This window comes from Nannospalax galili, unplaced genomic scaffold, assembly GCF_000622305.1.
Source record: "Nannospalax galili isolate Female #2095 unplaced genomic scaffold, S.galili_v1.0 scaffold918, whole genome shotgun sequence".
Lineage (NCBI taxonomy): Eukaryota > Metazoa > Chordata > Mammalia > Rodentia > Spalacidae > Nannospalax > Nannospalax galili.
This window is the reverse complement of record NW_008343216.1, coordinates 4554969-4574632: the sequence shown is the minus strand read 5'-3', so window position 1 is coordinate 4574632 and position 19664 is coordinate 4554969. Positions and strand designations below refer to the sequence as shown.

Genomic DNA, 19664 nt, shown 5'->3' with positions numbered 1-19664 from the left:
TCTTCCTATGTTATATGCAAATTGTAACATTGATGATAATGAACATCACGTACTATGTACAATTTTCTCTAAAATCCTTCCTATTATTTCATCCATTTCATTAATAATATCAGTAAAACCAACTATTGGTTATTCAATTCAAAATTCCAAAAATCATAAAACCAGAAGAAACATCAGAAAGAAACGTGAGCTGAAGGCTTATGAATATGGTATTAGTCTTTTTAATACTGTGGTGAACAAAGCTTCCATCCTCTAACACACAAAAATGTGTTCATTCAATAAATAGGAGATGACAATTTTTAATGTTATGGGGATTGTACAGTGTATGAAAATGCATATTTATTCTTGAGAAAATTACATTCAAAAAAGATAGTCAAATCTGAATCTAAACCTCTGATATGAGAGTCAAAGAGTCCTTCAGACTATGTTACTGCCTATATTTAATGACTATTTATAAGAAATATAATCAGAGTCATAGAAGTTATCATCATTCTGTGTTGCCAGACCCAAATGCTGACAATTATTAAAATAATAATCATCCATTCATTTACAAATTTGATTATCATATATTTACCATTTATTACCAAAAACTACACTCAGTACTGTAAATAGAGAAGAGAATTAGACAGACAGGAACTCTCACAGAGTCTCCTAGGAAGCAGTGCTGGGAAAAGAATAAACATAAGTGTGATGAGAGTTAATTTGTCATAAGCATGGAAAACTGTGAAACCAGAGAAAGGGTCTGCTAGGTGTCCAAAAAACAAGGTGAAGGGAAGCTGCATCCTAGCAATGAGTGGGGCGCTGTTTCCTGTAACCACCCTCTCACTTCTGTGTTCATACTGGAGATGCTCACTCCCTACAGTCCTTCCTTACTCCTTACTCCTCATCTTCATGGAGTCAGTTATGACAGTATCCCTTTAAGGACTCCTTCCCTGAATGCTCAGTCTGTACTCAGCGCGGACACCCTCTTCATGCTACCAACCCATTCTGCATGCATGTCCCATCTTGAATTTCCTTTCTTAACTTGTTCTCTTGGACTATCAAAGTCCACCCCCAAGGGCTTTTTGAAGTTTCAGGGAGCGTTTTCTACTCTTCTAGGAAGCCTTGAGAAATGCTCCTTTCACTTGATAGTCAGCTTCCTACTAACTGCTGATGATGTCAAGCCACAGAACAAACAACAAAAGAAAAACCAAGCCAAACTTAAAACCCTAACTTCCTCCTTATCTCTGGACTTTCAGTGGAGTGAACAAACCTATTTCCTTAAAACATGAACCATTTGGAGTTACGTTTTCTGTTACCTGCAGGCAAGAGCAGAGTGACTAACAAAATGTTACAGAGAGAAGCATTATTCCTTTTTCCTTCAGCATTCAGCACACTATTTTGCATACATTAGATGTCATAAAACTATCTGGTAATATGAAATAATATATTTTACATATATATAAAACTCAAAAATTAATTTTGTTTTCAATCAACATTTTTGAAAGATATTTTAAAGCAATATTCAGAAAGTGTGGGTTTTTAAACAGATTTTCCTATATTGTAAAGACCATAAATCTTGTCTTGTGTTGTTCTAAGCCTCTTCCTTCCACGTTACCCACTATTTACATTACTCTCAGTGATGCAGAGTTCTCCTACTTCTCTACCCATCCCACTTTCAAAACCTAATCCCCCGAAAGAGTGGCCAAGCCTAGTCACACTGAGGTTTAATAATCTCATTTGAACAAAGTGTTATAAATTGTAGAGATGCTTTTAATAGCCAAAGACATGAATCTCTAATTTTGCAAGATAAAGTATACATTTGTGGAGCCAGTAGTCTGATTCACCAGGACATCAGGGCAACTCCAGATATTGTCATCCATGGCCAGCCCAACAGCATGGCAGGGACCTACTCTTGTTTCATTTTCTTAACAGCAAATACATCTAGCAACCAGTTAACTGTTTCCATTAAGGTATATTTGTACCTCTGAGGGGTTCTGGCTATAGATCTGATTAATGGGATAGGATTTAAGACCATCTGTTCTGTATTCCATTTATGACTAATTTCACAACTACAATAAGCAGATGTATTTAAAAACTGCCTCTACCACCAAACTCTATCAGTATTACAGAGAATACTTGGTGTATTACAAATATGAGCAAAATCAAGACCTTTCATCTTTCTCAACAGTGGATCAAAACTAAATGTAAACGTAAAAATATAAAACTAAAACAAAAAGGTATATGTCACAACATGAATGTTCCTATCTCAAGAAATTACAAGCCCTTTTGCAAATCAGGTTTTTGAGAGTCACCTTTATCGCCAAATATAAATGCATTCCATTGCACACCTCAACAGAATTGTTTGTGTATCTTTAATGTCTTTCCAGGCAATTTTATGCAGTCAGCACCCTGTACATTAGGAAAGAATGATGTGAGCCCTGTGGGCTTATATGAACCTTCATAATCAGACCCATTTCTTAATTTTGCTTACATTTTTATGCAACTGCATTAATACTACATTGTCAAACAAGCCCAGGGATGAACATGAGACACAAGACCCCAGTTTTTTTAAGTATAAGAAAAGAATACAGTCATCCAAGGAACAAGTGCTGAGCTTGTGGGGGAAAAAAAGCTCCCATTTTATTAAATAATCGTGTTCCTGCAGGGATGTCTGAAGTGCTCTGCAAGGCTAATTAGGACAGATCAATGTACGCTTACCTCTCTTGAAGGCTGAAAGGTGTGTAGTGACTACGTGTCATTAAAAATTTACTTGACCGTGGGCATCAGATGTCCATGAGAGAACGACCCTGGTGAGGCACTCTTAAGTTTCCATTTTACTCACGTCATCCTCCATGCATCAAAACTGCCACAGATACCATTACGGTACCCAGGCTCACAGCAGCTGATGTGCTATCTATGTTTGAGAGGGTGGTATCAATTAGCTATATTATCTATAAAGCCATACTTGCAATTACTACCACTTCACAATTTGTCATTAACACATTTGGCAGATTTTTTTGCAAAGTAACATTTATTTAAAGGTTAATCAAAATTCTTAGAACAGCATTTATTATAATGTGATTTTTGATAATTGACTAAATCAGTGGCTCTCAAAAACACCCTTCTCTCAGTCCTGCTCAGTATACACCTCGTTGCCATTTGGGGAAAAGAGATACATATTAGGAATGTTCATTTCAGACCTCGTCATGGAAGAGCATATATTAATGTAATCAGGTGGTACATTTACATGCTCATTAGTAATCCATCATTAGTCCAAATGCTCACTATTAGGAATAAATGTACAAGGAGTTATTCAGAATACCCAGAAATAGTATTTCTTATTTAAACATTCAGAATAAGCTGACTGAAATAAGTGCACACCTTGAATTTGAACTTTCAAGGCACATCACTAAAGCCAATCAGTTATGTCAGGACATTCTTCCATAATGATCTCAATTATAAAATGCCTGCACCTCCCTATCACAGAAAAGGGGATAGTTCCAATATTTGAATCTTTCTAACTCACTGTAGCTGCAAAAATTCCTCATGAAGAGTATGTTTAAATTTTATGCTTTCATACATAGCATGCCACTAAACCACATTAGTTATGCTTTATGCTGTTTAATCTTTATGTCAAAATCTGTAAAATCTGTTCTTGCATGCTAAGGTAATTTAACTGCAATTAATCAATCAAGGAAGTAAATAAAATGCTATAAATGCCAAATAACATAACTTTCAAAAACAACAAACCACAATCTACACATTTATTCTAAAAATACTTACTAGTCATCATTATAAAAGTAAAATAAGTTAAAAGTTGAATGTTGCTGAACCTTTTTTTCCATTAATAGCTTCCTATAAACTTATGAATGTTTACAGGGGTCTTCCCATGCTATGATCTGATAGGTCTTTCTAACTAAAATGTAAGCAACTTGGGGGACATACATCTTTCTTTATCTCACACCCAACACAATGACTCAATTCACCGATGTGTTCAGTTTGTTAAATGAAAGAACTGAATGATTCAAATGCCCATGTGCAACTAGAGTCTTTCATGATATAGTTTAGGATCTATGATGTTAGTCATACTTTTTTCTGGCAAATAAGTTGAAAATGACTTCTTCATATTAAATGAAAGTGATGGCACTCATTGTTAATTCTAGAGCCACCTGAGAATAAGCAAAGTACACTGGTAGATATACTTGTGTGTGTTCCTCCAGACAAACATGATTTTTTTTCACATTTGTAACTTAACAATTTGAGGGATATAGGTTTGAACCAGGATCAAGGAGGCCAATTGTAAGTCATGGACCTGGTCAATAAGAATTCATTAAGCACTGAATGAATAGCACACGCTATGTTGGCAATGAAAGACACCAAAGGATTCAAAAACATGCCCTTGCTTTCCAGACTTCAACTCAATGGTGAAAACGGCTCATTCAACAAACCTTACTGACTGCATGCTCTTCCATGTCCATGGGAGGACAGTCAAGATATCTTAGCATTCAATTAGGATCTAAAACTAAATGCATGTATGTCAAGCGGAAAGTCATGACTATCATTGAAAACTCACAAACTGCTTCCCATTGGAACCTCAGGAGAGGAAGCTGTAGAGATCATGGAAGGAGGCAGACGTTATGAAGACAGCTCAAGCATTTCACAGATCACATACATTATTGTACTCACTAGTAATGAGGCTTCAGAAGCTCCCAGAATAAGTTATTTGCTGTTTTGAAAATGACTTAATCTATTTGTTCTTCTTGTCAAATTACCTTTGGTGATGCAAAATAAATTGTAAATTAATGGCCACCCAGTATAAGGAGCATTGAGGAATTTTCCTTTCACAGTTCCCAATAGTATTGGAGTTGATGAATATCATGATAGAAAATGTCCTAGGATATTACAATAAACAAGAGCTTCCCTCCTCACTTCTGCCTCACTTACCCCATTGTCTAAGACTAGCCTGTGTGTGACTATATTAAATTGAAGCGTGCTGTAAATGTAAACTACATACTAGGTTTCAAAGATTTACTGATACAAATGTAAAATATTTTGATGTCGTATCTTATCTATCGATCCAATAATATTTTGATATTATTAATGGTAAACAAATACTAAATTGTTTTGACATTCAGAAAACATATACTGATATTTTAATATGATTCTTTGATACAGAATTTTATATTATAAGCCACTCAGTGCTTGCTGCTCCAAAGTTAGGAAAAACAAGAACATAGCTCCTGATGACCTGTTGCCACACTCTATTTGAGTGTAAGGAGATCATTTCTTAAGGCTCCTTTTTCCTCTGACTAGCACAAAGTGTGAGTCCAGAATGTAAGCAATTCAACTAGCATTGTGGAATGTCACATTTTCACACCCTTTTTAATTATTTTCTTTGTTATGGCCATTTTATGGTCTTATTAAAAATTACAAAATTAAAAGGATTGGCGAACTAATAAGAGCTAAATAGCCAGTGAAAGAGTAAGTGAGTCTCTTGCATGGTACAACCACTGAAATTCCTAAGCTTAGGAAGACACGTTTTGATGGAGGCCCTTCTCTCTGTTACAGTGTGAGGCAAGATGGATGGCAGGCAACTTCAGCCAGTATGTACACTTGGTACCACAAATACAGAGATGACACTATCCATGGTTATGGCACAGGATCAGTGAGTTAGACAGACTGTGCAAAGGCAGAATGAGCTTGTGCTATGCAAACAACTAAGGTATCAAATCAGACAGAAGTGGAAGTGACCACTCTGAATATCCAGCAAGCAAGTGGTGGTCATTATCATATCTAATCGTACGATGTGAAAACTCCAGAGTAGAAGGAAAGCATAGAGATAGACTCTAGGGAAGCCTTGCATAATTCTATAGAGAGAGAAAGGGATTGTTTATCTATGGAGCCATACTGGTCCCAGAAAGTTATCTCAGTTATGACATCACAGATCTGCTGAACTACACAGATTCCCGTTGTGAATAAGCAGTAACATGAAAGAAAGCCATTGTACCTGGGTCAACATCTGCACCCAATGAAGAAAAGAAAATTGAAAACTCTAAACACATTCTGTGTTTCCATTAGGTGTGATCAAGAACTGGAGGACGTGGCTGTAAGTGACAGGAGAAGACTCAGCTCATTCAGCTTTGCTCAAGTAGTAGCAAGTGAGGAAGGTAGATGGAGCCAGCCACTGTCTCTCCCTTAGCTGGAGGGGTTATAATTCTAACATGGAGAAGAGAAGGTGAATTTTGAAAATAAAAGCATATCAAAATATTTCTAACCTACATGTTAGGAGCCCACATATTAATGGATTTATAAAACAGTCTAATAAATATTCTAAGACAACTGAGGTGTCATAATTTGACAAGAGCATAATAAAATCATATTGAGTGGTTTTTCCAGCTCTTGCTGCTAATACCTACAAAACCAAAATAAAGATTTTTACTAGCATTTAAAAATAATATATTTCTACTTAGCTCCTAGGAAGAAAAGAGAAACTTAAAACTTAAGAAAACTCAAAATAGGTGACAATCTGTCAGCCAATTAAAATAAGCTTCAGTACAAATGACAATATATGTACAAAACCCATGGGCATCTACACACTCATCTCCACATACAAGGCCATTGCTAAGAAGGTTAGAGAAAAGCTTTGGCTGATCAATGTTAGTGGCAGAACATGACCAAGGATGAGACTAGTCTGTGTGTAATCCGTCACTCACTGATATTTGAAATTAGGGTGGATCTTTGTACTTGCATTGAAGCATGTTGTGAGAACAGAAGCCTCCTGTTAACTTCCTATGCATTTTCTTATAAAATATGCACCTTGTATGGTTGACGTATTTTTGAGGTACTTTAAATTAGGACCCATCATCTTGCATGGTGAAAGTAAAGAATCATCTTGGCCATTCTGCTAGTCCACTGCTGATACCATGGTTCCCTTAGACATAAGCACAATCTGATAGGGAAATAGAAGTAGTAGAGGCATGAAAACAATGTATTTTCTATAATTTGGGTATGTGTTGTTTCCTGGTTTCTGTACTGGAAGCTTAGTCTCCAGTGTGGCAATATTGAGGCTATGGAACTTAAAAATTGTTGGGCTTACAAGTAGCAACATACTCTGTTCCAAAAGCCAAAAATATCAAAAGTATTTGGGAGCTTTTATTTAATCCCTAAAAGATTTAGGGTTACCTCTTCAGAGATGGGAATGTTAGAGGAGCAAAAAGCCCCAAAAGAAAGAAAGAGAGTGAGAGAGAAAGAAAGAAAGAAAGAGAGAGAGAGAGAGAGAGAAAGAAAGAAAGAAAGAAAGAAAGAAAGAAAGAAAGAAAGAAAGAAAGAAAGAAAGAAAATGAAGTTGACAGAAAAAAGTAATGGGGAGATATGGGAGGTGTTGGAGGGGAGGAAGTGGGTGTGGATTTCATCAAAACACCTTATGTGCATGTATGAAATTCTCAATAAAGTTTTTTTTTTTAAGTTAAAAGACAAAACCAAACTGTGGGGCCTACTATAAGATTGACTCACCCAGACTTCAATATTCTGTTAGATTAATGTTGTCTTATAGGAAGCAGGTTGGGTCTGCAATGAGTGAGTTAACTCCCAAGAGTGGGTTGTTATAAAAGAGTGAGCCCACCCCTCCTTTTTCTCTGGCTTCCTCCCTCACACACATGCCCTTTTTCATGCAGCGAGTTTGGTCTCTGCTTCTACTCCAAGATACTAGAGACTTGCTTTGGGGATCTTCCACCCAACCAAAATCATAAGCCAAAATAAGTTTTATAAGGTAACCAGTAGCAAGTATTTTGTTATAACATGGAATACAGTATTCCTTCGTATGTATATTATATACTATTTCTTAACTATTATTAGGAAATATTATGATTATCAACTTAGTTTTCTATATCTGTCACAAAACTGCTATTAAAAAGTTTGTTTGGGGGTCTGGAGAGATGGCAGTGGTTAAGAGCACTGGATGGTCTTGCAGAGGACCCAGGTTTAGATCCCAGCACATACCTGGTGGCCAACCACCATCCATAACTTCAGCTGCAGGGAATCCAAACCCTTTTCTGACCTCTGTGGACATTGAATGACACAGGTGCATGTACATCCATACAGGCAATACAATCATACAAATAAACAATTGAAAAATAATAAGTAAAATATTGGGCTGGAGAGAGAGCTCAGCAGTTAAAGAGCACTGGCTGCTCTTTCAAAGGACCCAGGTTCAATTCCTGACACTCACATGGCAGTAACATTCATCTGTAGCTTCAGTTCTATGACACCCAACACTGTTGTCTGGCTTCCATAACCATTTCACACATACGGCGCACTTACATACATGCAGACAAAACACTCATAAAAATAAATAAATGAATAAAAATATGAAATAAATGTGCATCATTTCTAGGCACCTAGTCTCTGCCTCCAGTGCTAGTGTCTTGCAAGTATCTAAACCTGTAGGCTAAAATTGGTCCAACCCATAGAGCGTATTTCAGATTTATCCAGTTATACATGGATCTATCTGTATTGGTAAATGTGTCTAAATCCCTGTGTAATTTTATCACATGCATAGCCATGAGTAACAGTAAACCTCAGCCAAGCACTTAACTGTGTCATCACTTCAAAAATTTCTAACACTAGGTCTGATTCTAGCCCATTCCTCCCATCTTCCTTTTCCCTACCAGCCACTAATATGTTCTCCATCTTTATAATTATGTTATCTCACAAAGCATTGTATTTATATTAAAACCTGCTGGCCAAAGTATCCATTAAGTTTAAGGGTTACTGTGAATTTCTGGTATATTTTATCCTTAAAATTAAAGAAAAAATAGCTAGATGAGTGGTTCACTAGTAGTGTATTCACCTACTATTTGTGAAGGCCTGGATTCCATGCCCAACATTTCAAAAACATAAAAATAAAAACTAGAAGGAACATATGTTCTAGTTCTTTCCTTTGACTATACCTAGATTAAGGATCATGCCAGTAGGAAAGAGCTCCCCTAATTTTAAGAATATTATTTTCAGGGACCAGTTCTAAGACAAACAATTATGACTTCTTAGAATATTTCCTGATTCCAGGTTGAGAAAGGAAATGTTCAGGTTAATCATGTCAAATTTTGTCATATCATTTATCATGAAAGCTCTCAAAAGCTTGAGCATCTTTCAAAGACAGATATGAACTGGTTTAAATAGACTGGAGAGCCAAAGATGGGACAGTTGGGGTACCAATGGATTGAAATTTATCATGAAGATGTTCAGAATGACAATTTTTAGCAACTGTGGTCACCATTAGAGGGTATTGAATACCATGTATTACGTTGAGAACTGATAAATAAAGGGAGAAAACCAGGCATTTATCTTGACTTTTTTGATAAATTGGAGCTCCAAATAAAATCTTGTCTTTCTAGAAGCATTCCTGCTAATAAATGAAGCAGAAATAGAAAGAACTACATTTCCACTTTACAAACCCTAAGGAATAAATGAGTGTAAGCAATGAACATCAACATTTTACAACATCACAAAGTTAGAGGATGTGCTGGATAGCTTTAGTGTCAACTTGACACACCTGAGTTGAGGGAGCCTCAACTGGGGAACTGCCTCCTTTGGGCTGGCCTGTGGTCATGTCTGTGGGACCTTCTTGATTGTTGAGTGATGTGGGAGGGCCCAGCTCCTGGGCAGGTGGGCCTGTCTTGCATAAGAAAGCAGGCTGAGCAGGGGCCAGGTAAGCAAGCCAGTAAGCAGTGTTCCACCATGGCCTGTGCTCCAGCTCCTCCCTCCAGGTTCCTGCCCTGAGTTCCTACCTTGGGCTCTCTGATGAACTGTGACCCAGGAGATGTAAGATAAGTAAACTCTTTCCTCCCCAAGTTGGGAGTGATCAGAGTGTTTTGTCACAGCAATGAAGAAACAAACTAAGACAGAGGAGAAGCATGTTATATGAATTTACTAAAATGTCACAATGAAACCCATTATTTTTATATAATTAATATGTGCTAATAAAAATGTTTTTTTAAAACACCAAGCTGGAAAGGGGGGGGGGTGAGCATGAATCCCCACCCCTAGCTGAAGAGTTGCTGGGAAAGGGACAGTTTTCTTTAGGGTGTGACCACTGGTAAGTGGACCATCCATCCTCCAGGGTACAGACTCATACCCAGAAATACTTGGGGAACTCAAATTACAATGGAGTTTTCAAAAAAAGGACATAATGTGTGGGTATAAGGAGATAGAGTAGATCTAAGAGAAGATGAGGAAGATATTGAATGGGATCAAAATACATTATATAGAATTTTCAAAGAATTAATTTTTAAAACTTAAGTCCAGAAAAGGAATCAGTATCTCTCCTACTGTGCCCTAAAAAATATTTGATCAAGCTCTCAGAATCTTAATTATCAATTGAAAAGGTAAGGTGGAGAACAAAGGAGTTGATTAAACAACTTCATAGAAATGTATATTTCCATAGCAAATGGGAAGCTCCACAGCACCAAACAATTCCATTTTCTCAACAAACACCTAAAAATAAATATAAACTTACAGATTAATGGAAAAGAGGCATACCAACTAATCATAAGATATAGACCTTATTTGAATTAACACTTCAAACAACAGAAAGGTTGAAAATGTATGAGGCAATGGTTGTGTGTTGGTTTAGCTTATTCGGAGGTAATAAGGAAATATTTTAGGTATAATCAACTTTTCAAATATGGCTCATTTTTATAGTTACGCTACTCAGGATCCAGTAGATGACACTACACCCATTCACCTGCAGGCAGTACTAAGCAGATTCAGTAGGTTTAAAACAGAAGAGCACCTGGAGCTGGGAGGGACAAATGGTGTTGGGGCATGATGAGAACTTGGGGAGCATTGGGGGGGTGGATTAGCTCAAAACACATTATATGCGTTTTTTAAATTTTCAAACAATAAAAATTAATTTTAAAACATTTGTAAGTCAAGTAAAAAAAACTAGGGTTAATTTTTAAAATACTGTCTACCAAAATATTAATGGATGAAATAATGTTATATTTGAAATAAGCTTCAAAATAATTTATGGCAAATGTAGAAGGGTGAAACAAAGCACGATGAAACAAAATTCCTGTGCGATGGTAGGTGCTGAAGGTCATTGGGCCAACAGCTCTACCTTTTAGTATAATTGGGATTGTCATAGTAAAAAAGATAAAATTATTTCTCTGTAAACCAATACATAATAACTGAGGAGACGATTAAGGATTCAGAAGTTATGGGTCCATTTTCTTATAAAAGAAAACAATTTTCAGACTTTCAAATATTGGGGATAATATTTTACAAGAATCTTAAAGACTTGATTTGTAGCATGCCTTTAAGAGAGGCAAAGTTTTCTCCACACAGAACAGTTGCTGAGTAAGCACAGGTCCTTTTCTCTGAAAATAGATTAGTCAATAAAGTAGATGGCTACATTACTGAAGACACTAAAAAACATAAAAAGAGACAATAAAACTGGGTCTACAAATGTGGTTGTTAGTTGTCTTCTAATTTTTAAATATGAGAAGTTTATATATGAGACGTTTAATAGAGAATGTCTACCGTTCAAGAGTATCCTTTCAAATACTATGTACATAATTCAATTTGCTATCCTTACTTGCTTGTCTGTTTGTTAGTGCCAACTGCAGTTTCAACTCACAAATTTTAGTTTTTAGTTTCAAGGTGAGGATGAAGGATCTTTGGAAATGTTCAAAAATTTTTGGAGGGCCAAGTGTAGTGGTGTACACCTTTAATTCCAGCACTGAGGAGGCAGAGGCAGGTGGATCTCCATAAGAAGGAGGCTGGCCTAGTCTACATAATGAGCTGCAGGTTGAGGCTCCAGAGAGACCCTGTCTCAAAAAACTCAACCCAACCCAACCCAAACCAAACCAAACCAAAACAACAATAAAATATATTTTATAGATGAACATATATGTATACATATAAATAATATATGAGACTGGGGAAACGGCTCAATGGATAAAGCACTGTCCCAAAAATTGTGAAGACTGAAGTTTGAATTCCCAAAACTGACATAAATGCCAGGAGGCATGTTAGCTGCATGGAATCCCAGCACTGTGGAGGTAGAAGACAAGGGATTCTGGGGGCAAACTGACCAGCTAAACTAACCAGAATTTATAAGGTCTGGGTTAATTGAGAAACCCTGCCTCAATAAATACAGTGGGGAGTGATCAAGGAAGATATCAATTTCAGGCCTCCACATACATGAGCATAGATGTGCATGTATACTACACACGTGTAAACATACATACATATATACATACACTATGCAAGCAAAAATAAAACAAAAAGTATTTTTCAAGTTAAATAATTTATTGGAAAGTATATTTTATCCAGATTTTAACTGTAATACAGTGGGAGGGACCATTTGAGCAACTTGTCCAGAGTTTTGCCAAAAAAAGTTTCTCTGCTTATCTGAAACCTATCCATGCAAAAGGACATGACCCAAGTCCAATAAGTGTAGTTTCTGAAACAATAGATATTACGTCTCCAATTGAAATAGACATTTCATGGTCTCTAGGTTATCTTCCAAATAACAAGCACTCAAGAAATATGTTAGTGATTTTAATCTATGCTCACTTTAAACTTGAAATATGTTTGCAATTATTTTGTCTATAGTTATTTTACTTGCATTATTAATCAAACATTATCATACCTGCTAATGCTCACTTTCAATGAATGCTGAAAAGGCTACGGAGAAAATATAAACCTTGATGCATGCCTTGGCAGTGGAGTCCGCCGCAGAGGAACAAAGCTGGTGATCATTTTTGCAGGCTGATCACATATTCGAAATTATTTGCAAAGAAATTGTAACTGAATCTTCCAAATATTTATCACCATAGTTAGAATTTTCATTAGAATATCTTTCTAATGCAATAGTGTTTATAATGATCATTTTTAAAGTTGCTACCCTGAGTTTATAAAGCAATATTACAATGTCTTTCCATTAACAATATTAAAAACATTCATCTCCAGAAAATGTTGTAAAGAAATTATACTACAATGATGAACTAAATATTTAAGTAAATAAAAAATGGTGCTATATGATAGAATATCAAAGAACTTAAAATTCTTTGCAAAAGGACATTTTAACTTCTGATGAAAGCAGAATAATAGTCTTTGAAACTTAGCCAGTCATATGATAATAAATTTAAAATCCACCTCCGTGAATATCAGAGCACATTTTCCCCTTGGGCATTGATGATCTTTGTCATGGGTCACGGTAGTTGACGTGCATTTTAAAAGGTCTGGACTAGAACTATACCGTTAACACTGTAGCCATTAGTCATACGTGGTCTCTGGAACTGCAATAAATTAAATCAAAATAAGAAATTCATTTTCTTTGTTACACCATCCACATTTTAAATGCTCCATAGCCACATGTGGCTAGTGGTTACCATATTTTAAAGTACGATACAGAGTTCTATCATTACAGAAATTTCTGTTGAACAGTGTTGGTCCACAGTAGAGAGTCCACTGTCTATGAATAGAAAATGTCAAATGTCTGTGTATCTTTCCATATGTTCCCTTGCACTTTTGTATAAGAGCTTGAGTTTATTGAATTGATATGATATTTAAGAATGGATGTCCTAATATAAACAATTAAAATTATGCCAAGAGATTACAGGGTTGGTTTCTTGTTCAGCCTCTGTATGAGAAAGCATCTCAAAACTTTCCTGTTCTTCAATGAAATAAATTGTAAGGGTTACCAGTATTTTTGGCTACTGTGTTTTTGCATTACAAGGATCTAAGCTAACCTTTCTGTGCCTTAAACTTCACTCAAAAGTAGCCAAACCTTTATTTTGCAGCAAGGAATTTCTATTTTAAATAGTAGCACTTCAGATCTCAAACTCTGTACTTGTAAACTTTGTCCCTAGCATAAAAAACAAACTTCCTAGGGTTTCTTAGGTTCAAAGGTCTTTGTGCTGGAACTAAGAAGCTCCAGCAACGTTCTTAGTCTTAACTCAGAAAGATGAATTTTTACATATAAAAAGATGGAAATATGAAAATGCATAAAGAGTATAATTTGATGTCATTGTATGATAAACTGAACTGTTGCTAAGTTAGATATTGAAAATGAAGAGTCTTAACACTATGAATGAGGTCATCCTTACCAATTATGCTTAGAGAAGAATCATCTTGCAGAAGAAAAGTGAAAGGCACCATTAACAAAAATAAATGAAAATTATGTGAAAAACTCTAAACTATGAGGTGAAACCAATTGTTTTTAACTGTAACTCCTGAAAACCTTGATTAAAAGTAGGATGTTGGTGCAACAGTGGCATTTTTATGTTGGGCGTAATCAACAACTATCTAATTAAACTTATGGCCCACTCAGTTGGAGGGAACTCATGTATGATACTGAAAACATATCCAAATACACATGAATGAAGTGGTCATAGATTCTAGAGAAAAACCTCATCTATTACAGTCCTAGAGAAATGTATTTTACTGTATGCTAAATATGTGTCCTTATATTTACAAATATACTCATCAAAGAAGCTTCTTTTTTGCTACAGATAGAAACTATTACAGAGTTCTACAACTGGTCAACACAGAGTGTTTCTGAGCTGACTAGCCCTAAGTGACACAGCTACAATGCAACCTCTATACTTAAGGCTCAGGGAATATAGTAGAACAGGGAGCAGAGAAAATAACATGGGGCAGAGAAAATAATACGCAACAGATGGTGATTAACACAGAAAGTCACAGTTGGCTAAAATGTAGAGAATAAGAAACAACAGAATGGGTGTCCCTGGAAACAACTCCTGAATAAATCTCTGCCACCCAGGACTCAGGGACCACTGGGAAAGAGGGAATGGAAAGATTGAAAGAGCCAGGGGTGGTGGATTACCACAAGGGAACAGAGTCTTCCGGGTGGCTGAGAACTTGCTCATAAGAACTTACAGCAATGGTGACAGCATGCACAAAACCCATGCAAACTTAAACCAGAAAAAAAGTGGGGAAATGGGTAAGAAGCCCCAACCTTAGCTGAGAAAATATTGGCAACTGATCACTACTGGGTGAGGACGAGCTGGTCTTTAAGAGAGTGAATTTTGATAGGTTGACCAGGATCCAGTTATGAATTCACACCCAGGGACATTTAGGGACACAAATTTGACTCAATAGGCCTTAACACATATGACAGAATGCATGAAATTCAGCGGGGGAGCTATGGAGGGGTGCAGATGGGGAGAGGGTCTAAATATCTTTAAGATATATTGTATGAAATGATCAAATATTCAACAAAAATTAAAAAGATAAAAGATATCTTAGTATAACTACAAAAACATAATTTTAAGCTACTTATTGGATAATATTACTGAACTGATCATAATTCCTTTGGTGTGAATGTGGTTAGAAATGTGTTGCAGAAATTCTGGTTCATGGACGATATATACTGAAGTATTTAGGTGTTAAATTGACAGACTAAATTGATTAAAATGTAGTTCTAAACAAAACCAAAGAAAGTAGTACATCTGTATTTAAGATTAGACAAATCATAGAGGTGATCTGGAAAACAAAAAAAGAAGTTCTATAATTATGAGTTATTTTAAATTTTACATATTTTCATGAAATACTATGCAAACATAATAGTAACTTCATATTAAAAATAATTTAATATTAAAAATGGTGCTTATTTTAAATTAGCTAGTTCTAATTTTAAAAATAACTGAAACCCAGATAAGGAAACATTCAATAGAAATTTCATTTTATTTTCAAATATTTTAGTAATTGTCCCTTTTCAACAGTAACAATATGTTTATTGTGTGGGGATTATTTTTCCACATTAGATTTCATAACTCTTACATGAAGTAGTACTTTGGAATTAGCTACAGAAACATGCATTAGTTTGTGCAGAAAGAATGAGAAGAAGGAAGGAATGAGGGAGGGAGGGGAAGAAGGGAGGGTGGGAAGGAAGAAGGGAACTAAGGAAGAGAAAGAAGGAAGGAAGAAGGGAGGGAGGGAAGGAGGGAAGGGAGAAAGGAAAGGGAGGAATACGCTAACTTCTTATTCCTTCCTCATACTGATTTTACTTACTTTCAGGATTCTTTGCTGGAATAAAATACATAACCTCATTTCTGTTCACTTGTTCACTCCTCAAGCAAATCTGAAGCCATTCTTATTAACATTTACTAATGAAATATTAAGATAAAGTTTGTTTTTCATTTTTAAATTTAGGAATGCTTCACTAGACTTAGGTAACCGCTCCTGACACAGGCCTTTGAAACATGTCTTGTTAGATACTAGTGGGTCTTGGAGACGTTTGAAACTCTCAGTTCATTAAGACTTTGAGTAGCTGTTTTGTATGTAAGAATGAGAACTGATGGAGAGGTTGGGACGAAACACATAATTTTATGAAATATGAGGAAAACATAAGGGTTTTGTTATGACGCACATAACAATCAAGAACCTGTTTCTTTTTAGCAAGCTCCAAAAAAGTACCTCCCGTATAATTATTAAATAAAAACACTCACTTATTCAGTACTCAGCTAGCTTTTAAACTCTGAATAAGAGAAGTACACAGTGAGAGGGGTACTTACATGGTTTCCTTGGATACTGGATGATGCCATTCAGGTCTATGTTTTTATCTGAAAGTGGTGCCCTGCAGAGAAATGAGGCCTGGTGAGTGGCTGTTTATACATAGTAAGTAAATAGGAACCTTGTTTATTTTACAAAGCATTTTTTGTTTTGACCCAGATTTCCTTTCCTCACCATACTCAACCATTGTAAATATCAGTAATATGGTAGAACAGGTACTTTGCACAACTCTTTTTAACTTCACTTAAGAAATCTTAATTATTATGGCAGAAGCGCGGAAAGTTTTGGCAAAGCAGGCTACTCTTTAGGATGCTTTATACAGCTGGACTATTATATTTATGTCAGATATATTAATGAATACTGCCTGCCTCTCTTTTTCTTCAAAGGGAATTTTTGTCAAACCACTAATAAAGAAATTAATCTACAAATTCTCCATTGATAAATGATAAGTGCTCTTACCTTAGCCAGTCAGCAAAGAACCATCAGTCTAGTGAGCTTCTAGATTGCCCACAGACATGAGTTTTCATTTTAAATAGTGCTGTGGCATCCTAGAGTCCCAATAGTTTAAGCACTATGACCATCCAATTTTGACACTCAGTCTCTTAGAACTACATGCTTTCTAATTTTGGGAGCATGATTAATCCCTCCTATGTGATAAGTTTTAACCTTCTAATATTTCTTTGGATCGAAAAGAGAAAATGAACTGCCTCAAAGAATGGCAACTACCTTTAATGCTTAACACAATTTAATAAACTGAAATGAAGTAAGTGTGTGCTATGTTTCTATTAAAAAGTTTCCAGCCACAATTAATTGAACAAAAACTTGTCTTGTTCCAAGATTATTCTTGGAAATGTAATTTTAAAGCCTGTGTGAAATAAGGAAACCTAACTTTTTTATACCATATGAAAGCAATTTCATTTTTTAGGAATGATTTTTGGATAGGCTTCCGATTGGATATTTTCCATTGGAACTAGCAGTGTTCAGGCTTGGGGTGGGGGTAGTAATTCTGTGTTCTTTTGCCAGCACTGACAAAGGTCTGGTTGTCAATGATACCTTTACAGCTAAATTTACTCTAGAGTGACATGGACAGGTGCAGCTTGGCCTGCCAGACACTTGTGCAGAGGGATCACGCATCTCACCGCTTGACGATCAAGGGGGCAAAGCCTCGGTCTTCATAGAAAAGGAGAGGAGGCAAACGCAGCCCAAACTGGGGGGTTTCTCTTCAAAGCCAGCTGGTCTGGCTTTATTCTACAGGAATTTTTTTACCTGTCAGAGTTTGGACAACAAAGCCCTCAGCAGGTGCTGACGGGTACAACTTCCTGGAGAAGCAGAAAGGCACTGGTGAGTTTCAATTGCCAAAATATATTTTTTTAATCTCTAAAAGTTGATTTTGTTATCTTAGAGGAGACACTGCTGAGGTACCTGTGTCCACAAAGCTAATGAGACCTGTGGAATCAGAGCCAACGAACTCAATAGTGGGTTTGCCTGGTGCACGAAATAGAGCCATTACCACGGGGCAACTTTTGAGATTTTAAAAAAAAAATGTAAAAGAATAATTTGCATTTTAAATACTGGTCTCTGATTACTATCTTCAATGTCTAAAGGATAAAGTGTTAATAGATATCACACCAGACTAAAGAAATAGCATTCTAGGTCCATTTTAATCTAGTTGTCATAATCGTCTCTGAATAAAATGTCATTTTCTAATAAAGCTACAAAATCAAAATGTGAAATGGTACACGCTTTTTCAAAATTACCGTGTGCTGTTATTTTAAGTGTGTGTACATTATAGGAATATGATTACAGAGCATATGAAATTAACTTTATATTTTTGAAATGTAATTGAACAGATTAATTAATTAAAAGGAACATTTTCTCATTATAACAGGGCTTTAAAGAACAAAATCTTTAGAATAAACAATAAAGGGAATAATAAAGCATGTTTTTATGTCATTGATTTCCAAAATTAGTACATTTATATATTTGGCATTTTTTATTTTGTAAATTCAAAAGTTGGGTAAAAATATTTTTTTCAGAACAGGATTTTAATTAATGCAAAAGAGGGAAAAATGAGACCACATGTTAGGACATATTTTTAAAAAGTGATTCTATTTCAAGGACTCATTCTTTTAACTATGCTTCACAGCATTTCTCAACAAATTGTTGTATTATAGTAAATTGAAAACATTTATTTAAGCAAGTAAGCAGCTCAAAGCTAGAGACTATACATAGTAAACATATGAAACCATTTTAAAAAGAAAATTCCATATTCACAAGCAACATGGGCTAATGAATGTAAAAGACACAACAGCATACATTGATCAAGAATGCTATAAATTATTATGCATTAAAATCAATTTTCTGGGCTGTGGGGGGTAGGATTGGTACTTAAGAAGAGAAAAGCTCCTACAAATATAAATTACTAAGACTACGAAGCAAATGTTTTATTCTGAAGGTACCATAAATAATTTTCAATCTACATGCTTAATACATATTTGTAAAGTGGGAAAAATATAAAATCTGACTTTTGTTGATGACTACCCTATCTAAAACAATTTTTAAATCAAACATGGTTTGAGCCTGGCATAAATTTATACAGAGGCGTAATTTCTATTTAAAAATATGAAGTGTTTGTTTAAAATACCAGAAATGCTCTACACAACCAGAAATCAAATTCTTAAAAAATACTCTCTACAAACATCTTCATGAACCTATATTTTAATTAAAATTCAAATTTACTTCTTAATATAAAATATTACATGTATTCTTCAGATTATCAAAACAGTGGTTCAACTATTATTTTCTCAGATGTTTTGCCACATTTTATTAATGATTCTGACAAATGGGTGATCAAAGTCACTGATTTTTTTTAATCTAGTATCATTAGTCTCTTAAAGAATGAGTTATCTGCAACTAGATAATTTTCCTCTCTTGTTAAATACTATAGTCTTAAAGAACCAGAGTGGTCATTTTGAGGATCATAACTATTTGTTGAAAAACATATACTCTTAGGTCAGCTTCAGAATTGCACTTGTTAAGTTTTCATGCATTTGTATTGGCTATATTTATCACATTATCGTTAACACTGAGTACAAACAACATAATTTCTGCCAAGCTGTTCTTTATGACTCTCAGCTTTTTTT

General features: G+C 35.4%; 1 protein-coding gene and 1 long non-coding RNA gene across 5 annotated transcripts in view; one reads left to right on the top strand and one right to left on the bottom strand.

Moving 5' to 3' along the window:
* Positions 1-19664, bottom strand: part of LOC103739123 — a 128131-nt gene that overhangs the window by 96024 nt on the left and 12443 nt on the right. For all 3 annotated transcript variants that reach the window (XR_607483.2, XR_003850504.1, XR_003850503.1), the window contains exon 2: positions 16524-16585. This is a non-coding gene — a long non-coding RNA (uncharacterized LOC103739123). The remainder of the gene's footprint in view (positions 1-16523; positions 16586-19664) is intronic.
* Positions 17694-19664, top strand: part of Mef2c (myocyte enhancer factor 2C) — a 171180-nt gene continuing 169209 nt past the window's right edge. For both annotated transcript variants that reach the window (XM_008839427.3, XM_008839428.3), the window contains exon 1: positions 17694-17862. The gene's annotated coding sequence lies outside the window, so the exon portion shown is untranslated. The remainder of the gene's footprint in view (positions 17863-19664) is intronic.